This window comes from Trichosurus vulpecula, chromosome 3, assembly GCF_011100635.1.
Source record: "Trichosurus vulpecula isolate mTriVul1 chromosome 3, mTriVul1.pri, whole genome shotgun sequence".
Lineage (NCBI taxonomy): Eukaryota > Metazoa > Chordata > Mammalia > Diprotodontia > Phalangeridae > Trichosurus > Trichosurus vulpecula.
This window is the reverse complement of record NC_050575.1, coordinates 111,141,850-111,150,151: the sequence shown is the minus strand read 5'-3', so window position 1 is coordinate 111,150,151 and position 8,302 is coordinate 111,141,850. Positions and strand designations below refer to the sequence as shown.

At 40.9% G+C, this 8,302-nt stretch overlaps 1 pseudogene; it reads right to left on the bottom strand.

Moving 5' to 3' along the window:
• Window positions 1–7,533: 7,533 nt before the first annotated feature.
• LOC118844878 lies at window positions 7,534–8,282 on the bottom strand (annotated as a pseudogene).
• Window positions 8,283–8,302: the final 20 nt, after the last annotated feature.

Sequence of the window (8,302 nt, the reverse complement as noted above, 5' to 3'; positions counted from 1 at the left end):
GGAATTAAGTGGCAGATCAGAGCAGGGGTGCACAGCCTGCCGAAGATCTAAGCCCAGTTCGGGTTGGGGGTTCTTGGGGAAGGAGCAGTGCTGGTGTGGCAGAGCTGGCACCTCCCCCCCCAAACGTGGAACATAGAACTCTGTAGTCTACAAGCAGTCATACATCACTGAAAAACTCAAAGGTCAAGTTAGTTGGCTGGGATTATGGCCAGGCAGCGAAAACGCACCGAGATTCAGTCTCAGACTCTGCATTCTTTCTTTGCTGACAAAGAAGACCAAAACATACAGACAGAAGAAATTAATAAAGTCAAAGAGCCTACAACAGAAACCTCCAAGAAAAACAGGAACTGGTCCCAGGCCATGGAAGAGCTCAAAAAGGATTTGGAAAAGCAAGTTAGAGAAGTAGAGGAAAAATTGGGAAGAGAAATGAGAAGGATGCGAGAAAACCATGAAAAACAAGTCAATGACTTGCTAAAGGAGACCCAAAAAAATACTGAAAAATACACTGAAGAAAACAACACCTTAAAAAATAGATTAACTCAAATGGCAAAAGAGCTCCAAAAAGCCAATGAGGAGAAGAATGCCTTGAAAGGCAGAATTAGCCAAATGGAAAAGGAGGTCCAAAAGACCACTGAAGAAAATACTACTTTAAAAATTAGATTGGAGCAAGTGGAAGCTAGTGACTTTATGAGAAATCAGGATATTATAAAACAGAACCAAAGGAATGAAAAAATGGAAGACAATGTGAAATATCTCCTTGGAAAAACCACTGACCTGGAAAATGGATCCAGGAGAGAGAATTTAAAAATAATTGGACTACCTGAAAGCCATGATCAAAAAAAGAGCCTAGATATCATCTTTCAAGAAATTATGAAGGAGAACTGCCCTGATATTCTAGAGCCACGGGGCAAAATAGAAATTGAAAGAATCCATCGATCGCCTCCTCAAATAGATCCCAAAAAGAAATCTCCTAGGAATATTGTCGCCAAATTCCAGAGCTCCCAGATCAAGGAGAAAATACTGCAAGCAGCCAGAAAGAAACAATTTGAGTATTGTGGAAACCCAATCAGAATAACCCAGGATCTGGCAGCTTCTACATTAAGAGATCAAAGGGCTTGGAATGCGATATTCTGGAGGTCAATGGAGCTAGGATTAAAACCTCGAATCACCTACCCAGCAAAACTGAGTATCATGCTCCAAGGCAAAATATGGATTTTCAATAAAATAGAGGACTTTCAAGCTTTCTCAGTGAAAAGACCAGAACTGAATAGAAAATTTGACTTCCAAACATAAGAATCAAGAGAAGCATGTAAAGGTAATCAAGAAACAGAAATTGCAAGGGACTTACTAAAGTTGAACTGTTTTGTTCACATTCCTACAGGGAAAGAGGACATGTATGATTTATGAGACCTCAGTATTAGGGTAGCTGAAGGGAATATGCATATATATATATATATATGTTTATGTATATATATAAGTGAATGTGTATGTATGTATATATCTATGTGTATATATATGTGTGACACAGGGTGAGTTGAAGATGAAGGGAAGATATCTAAAAGAAATAAAATGAAATTAAGGGATGAGAGAGCAACATACTGAGAGAGGGAGATAGGGAGAGATAGAATGGGGTGGATTATCTCACATAAAGGTGGCAAGAGGAAGCAGTTCTGTGGGAGGAGGGGAGAGGGCAGGTGAGGGGGGAATGAGTGAACCTTGCGCTCATCAGATTTGGCCTGAGGAGGGAATACCATACATACTCAGTTGTGTATCTTACCCCACAGGAAAGAAGAGGGAGGAAGATAAAAAAAAATAAAATAAAAGGGGGGGGGATGATGGAGGGGAGGGCAGATGGGGGTGGAGGTAATCAAAAATAAACACCTTGGAAAGGGGACAGGGTCAAGGGAGAAAATTCAATAAAGCGGGATGGGTTGGGAAGGAGCAAAACGTAGTTAGTCTTTCACAACATGAGTATTGTGGAAGGGTTATACATAATGATACACATGTGGCCTAGGTTGAATTGCCCAACTTCTTAGGGAGGGTGGGTGGGAAGGGAAGAGGGGAGAGAATTTGGAACTCAAAGTTTAAAATCAGATGTTCAAAAACAAAAAAAAAAGTTTTTGCATGCAATTAAAAAATAAGATACACAGGCAATGGGGCATAGAAATTTATCTTGCCCTACAAGAAAGGAAGGGAAAAGGGGATGAGAGGGGAAGGGGGTGATAGAGGGGAGGGCTGACTGGGGAACAGGGCAACCAGAATATACGCCATCTTGGAGTGGGGGGAGGGTAGAAATGGGGAGAAAATTTGTAATTCAAACTATTGTGAAAATCAATGCTGAAAACTAAACATGTCAAATAAATAAATTTAAATTAAAACTCTAAAAAAAAAAAACAAAACTGTGCACACCCTTTGACACAGAAATACTACTACTAGGTCTATCATCCAAAGAGATCAAAAAAGGAACTCATATATGTCAGTATTTGTAACAGCTCCTTTTGTGGTGGCAGAGATTTGGAAACTGATGGGACGTCCATCAATTGGGGAATAGCTAAACAAGTTGTGTTGTTTAAATGTGATAGAATACTACTGGGCTATAAGAAATTATGAAGGGAGAGATTCCAGAGAAACCTGGGAAGACTTTATGAACTGATGCAGTGTGAAGTGAGCAGGACCAGGAGAACAATCTACATAGTAAGCAATATTGTAAGGATAATTAGTTTTGAAAGACTTAGTAATTATACTCAATACAGTCACCCACAACAATTTCAAAGGTGCTATCCACCTCCAGATAAAGAACTGGTAGGCTCAGAGTGCAGACTGAAATATATTTTTTGCTCTTTCTTTCTATTTCTCCTTTTTAAATCTTTTTTCAGAACATGGATAATGTGGACATTTGTCTTGCATGGCTATACATATTTGTAATGGATTTTATTTTTCTGGCATTGGCTGGGGAAGGCAGGAGGGAGCAGAGAGAGTTTGGAAGTGAAAAAAATTGTTTTAAAAAGAAAAAAAAATATTGCAAAAGTCCAAGATGGGGGTGATAACAATGCCAATGGAGAAGAGAGGACCAATGCAAAGGGTTTTAGATGTACAATCCACGAAAATTGTTGATTAATTGAATGGGGGAAGTAGGGAAAAATGAAGACTTAAAGATTTCAACCATAGGAGAGTGGGGTGGGGGGACCATTGGTACCTCTAACAGAAATAGGAAAGTCAAAGAAAGAGGTTAAGAGGAAAAGATAATAAGTCAGGTTTGGGACATGTTGAGTTTGAGGTTCCAGTGGTACATCCAGGTAGAGATGGCTTGCAGATGTTTGGAGTTAGAGGGAAAGATGTTCAGAAAAGAAAACAAGGCCACAGATATGGATCTGTGAGTTATCTGTCTGGAGGTGGTGACTGCAGCTGAGAGAATAAAAGGATATTGCTAAAAGAGAAAATGGAGAGGAAGAGAAGGGAAAAGGAAGAGGAAAGATGAGGGAAGGGAAGAGAGGAAAGAAAGGGGTGAATAGGAAAGGAAGGAGTGAAAGGAGTGGAGAGGGAAGAGAACTAGAAACGAGTGAAGAGAGAGAAGGAAGAATAAGAGAGTTAGGAAGAGCACTAGGAAAGTAATTCTGAAGCCAAGGGAGAATTGAGTATTCAGTAAGTGGGCATGGTCAACAGTATCAAATCTATATAGAGGTCAAGAAAGATCAGGACTGGAAAAAAAAAGAGGCCGTTAGATTTGGCAAGTAGAGAGAAATCTTTTGGTTCCACAAACATTTATAAAAATCTGCTATTATTATAGCACAAGGTGCTATGCTAGTCACAAGTGATACAGCAGTCACAGCTCTTAAGGAATTTATGTCATACTGAGGAGCATGCAACATGTACAAAGATAAATAAACTCAAAGTAGACATAAAGAAACTCAAAATAATTTCAGGGAAGGTGAGAGCATTGACAATTGGGCAGATCAGAAAAGGACTAGGTAGAACAGTGGGACAGACACCAGATTGCAGAAGAGTGGGCAGTAGGGAAATTAAAGCCTTCGGGGTCTTTTTAGAATTGTTGGAAGTGAAGAAGAGGAAAAAGATAAGGTCAGTAACTGAATGGGATGGAAGGGCCAAGGGAAAGCTTTTATGGATTTGAGGAGACAAACATGTTTGCAGGTAGATGGGAAGGAGCCAATTTAGTGGAAAGGAAGAGACAGGAGGCACATAGAAAAGAGATGACTTCTGGAGCAAGATCCTGTAGGAGGCAGCTGGGAATGAGATGGAGGATGTAGGGCTAGCCCTTATTCCATGACTGGAAGAGAGAACAGTGGGTGATGATGCAGAGAAATGTTGAGTGTTGGACAGCACCTGAGGAAGTTCAAGTCAGATGGCTTCAATCTTCTCTGTAATACATTAGTCTAAATCATCTCTTTTAAGGGGAGAAAATGTTAGTACAGTAAGAGGTTTGAGAGGAGAGGGGAAAGTTTTAGAAAAGCTGATATGGGGAATGGGATAGGGAGTCAAATGTAGAGCTTTAGAAAGGGAGCACTGAGCTGAGAGTATTCATGAAATATTTATCTTGTATGAATTTGGCTAAAAACTTCATGACTTTCTCCAGTGATCATCAGGGGTCCTGGAGGATCAACTGAAAAATTATATTGTGGAGTTTACCCAGGGTGAAGATATGTAAGCCAAGAATGGCAGGAGGTCATGGGTACAAGAGATTCTAGGATAACTAATCAGATAGTAAAGTGTCTAGCCATCGGTTAATTTATTCAATTAATCAAGTCATCAGCAAGCATTTATTGACTACAGTCAGGATCTTGGGCATGGCACAATTTCAAAAGAGGGCAAGGACTAAAATGTGATCATGTCAAGCTGTGGCTAGAATGGAGAGGAGGGGTAGTAGGGCTGAGAAGACTGAAAAATTGTAAAGTTGTTGAATCTTTAATAAGAATATTGATGCCCCTATGAATGGTGGCAGGGGATCGGGTGAAAGGAAGATTGTGAGCCAAGTACTATTGTCATTTTAAAGTTGGGAGAATCAAAGGCACAAAGGAGCTCAGAAGAAAATCAGGGCCAGAGGCTGTCTCTCATTCCACCACTAGAGCCCCTTCCCATTGAGTCTGACGCCAGTGTTTGAGGGCCCCCTATTAAAATGCAGCTACCCTTAGGAGAGGTCACTGACTGACCAGAATATTCCTTAGTTAGCAGCTAACACCTTAATTATCAGTTAACACCTGGGCAGGGAATAACAGATAGTCAAGAATGGACAAATGCCAGATGGGAATGATGGAGCAAGGACAATTCTGGAAAAAGGAGCCACAGCAAGAAAACAGTCTATCAATTGTAAATCTGCATCACTCATGCCTACAAATGGTAGAAACAGGAGGCTCCAGAAGATAAAATTGGCCATTGGACAATTCAGTGAAATGTCAGAAAAGTCAATGGGAAGGTCTTAAACTTTGTCCGTCTACTTGTTTTAAGGACAGATTGTTGCATGTGTATTCGTGTGTTTTCGCTTGTGAAAGCATCACAGATAAGGTGATAAAAGTAAGTTTCTGCCTCCTTCATTTCAATCTGTAAGTAGAACAGGAAGGCCCAAACACTGGCAAATCATAGAGTCCTGCCTTTTAGCCAAAAAGGAAGGAAAAGAGGAAGGGAAAGGATAGCCTCAAAAGGGACCCCTGATACCACTGGATAGCAGACATCAGAGAAAAGAACCAACAAGGACTGGGGATGATAGATTCCTGATTGGTAGGAGTAGGGAGAGACAGTGGGCCCAGCCATTATACAGCACTGTAATGGGAGTGATGGGCCAGGATGGCCACCAAGGTGTGCTTAAGATGTCAGGGCCATTTTTAGTCTTCACCTGTCCTTGCCTGGGGGTTTGAACTCCTCCTTTGGGACCCCTAAGTCTCCAGGCTGTCTACTGGCCTCTAGGATTAATGAAGGCTGGTAGCTAGCAGACAGGTCCATCTGGTCCCCTGCTGGAGTTAAGCTCTTTTGAGACTGAGGATTTATGACCAAGCCAGAGTCTACCCTCTCCATCCCAGTCTCCCATAAGGAGAGTAATGAATGGCCTGTCTGTGAGCAGACAAAATGGGCAGAGGGAGGGCAGTGGAAAGTGTGGGGAGAATACCAGGGGTGCTGAGCTTAGTTTGTTCAACTCCTCTGATGCCCAAGGGAAGCTATACTCTCTATAGGGCTGATCATACTCTGATACCCAAGGAGGAGCTAGGATAATAGACTGACGGCAGAAAAGTCATGTGGGTTTGTTGAGTTTTTTTTTTAATTGGCTATGATTTTCTCTAAAGAAGACTGGGTAAAAACCAGTAAGCCAGCCTTCAGGCACCACCATCTTAGGATTTAGAGCCAGAATGGACCTTTGAATCCCACTAGTCCAACCCCATCTTTTTACACAGGAAGGAACAGACCTTCCCAGAGAAAGAAGAACATAGCAGATGACACAATCCAGAATCGAACCTAGGTTTCTTGGCTTCACATCCTACATTCTCTCTACCACCTCACCCTCCTTCTTCTCAGCTTGCCATTAATGGAGACAGACTCATGTGGTGGAAAGTATTACAGACATTGGTTCAGGAGACCTGAATTTCAGTAAAAAAAAAAAAACATCCACAAGCCTTTCTTAAGTGCTTGGGATATAGAGATAAAAATGAAAATCCTTATTCTCAAAAAACAATGCAACATAATAAATATAATGTAATATAGTTCTGTATTCATATCATTCTTTAAGTACAGATAGCTCTTGCTTTACATAAATGGACCTTTCTGCAAACCTCTGACTAAAGCGATTTTTACCTAATGTGAATAGCTCTGGACTGGATGTGGAGAAGGGAAGAGGGGAGGCAGCGTGGAGGGAGGGGACCGGCACACAGTTCAAGGACGCTTGAGGGCCAGGGACAGAGAAGTGAGAGCAGGAGGAGAAACACTTTAGCCTGGGGCCAGCCACATGGGGCCCTGACTGGAAGGAAAGGAAGAAGGGAGGGTGGGGGCCTGGAGGGGTGATGAAGACTCGTGGTACCTGATTGCTCTGAAACCAGACACAGGCTAGACAAGCACATGGGTGAGCGAAACAGGCAAAGGTCTCCTCTGTAGGCTCTGGAAATCTCAAGCTGAGCCGCTGTCCAGCAATGGCTGTCTTTCCACATGTGTTCTTCTGCTTTCAAGCGGAGGGATTTTAAAAAATTTATTTTTAAGGGTTTTTTGTTTGAGTTTTTTTTGTTTTGTTTTGTTTTTTGGTGGGAAAAAGAGCCCAGAGAGACAGAAGTGGAGAGAGAGCACAATATGGTACAGTAAAGTTAACAGGTGTTTTTTTGTTTTGTTTTAATGTAGAGTTCTTTCAGAATTCTTTGCATAGTCAAATTTGCATACTTCTACATAGAGCAAAAAGGGTCTGTATTTGCTAGTGTGCACTTATGAGTCTTGAATTTCTTCTGTGGTGGTGGAAATGAATGGCTATCCCTTTTTTCAGATTAATTCGAAGTGTAATCTACATGAACTATTATTGGTCAGTATCATCAATATCACCATGTAAATATCAAAATTTGTGAGTACCGGCACATGGCAAGAGGAATCTTATTTTTGTTACAAATAATATAGTACTGGCGTTTGGACTACAGAAGAGAAACTGCTTTAAATCTTAATTCTTCTGAGTCACCTTCCATGAACTTCTTGCAGACTTCTATGCATCCTCTAATAAAGTATCATCACTAATTTTCCTGTGGTTAATTACAAATAGCTTGTATCCATCTAATTCATAGAGATGCCCATCTACACGAAGTAATGCAATAAAATGCAGATCTACTTTTTCATCTATGCTTGGTACCTCTGTCTGACCTTTGTGGGCACTCGATTCATGAGTAACTCAAATAGCTCCATATTTTTCTAGATATCTGGCTCTTTCTTCAGGATTCATACATATAGATTCTTCCAAGAACTTTTTCAATGTTGATCCAGATTCAAAATTCATTTTGTCTTTGTGGTTACCAATGGCGTGGATCAGCCCAATTGTTCCACAGACATTACTTACGGTTGTCTTCATGAAATAATATATTGATTCTGTGACATCTTGTCTTCTGATTTTGTCCTTTATTCTGAATACTTCATACTTTTCTGTAAGTGGAAAGAGAAGTAATATTGCACAGACTGGTCGTGGTGCCATGCTAAGGAGTTCAGGAAATAAATGACAGTCCTAAAAACAAAAACCTTCTTTCAATGCCATGTAGTCCTGCCTATACCAAGTGATCTTGGACCAATCACTTCCCTTTTCTGAACCTCAATTTCCTCATCTGTAAATTAAGATGTT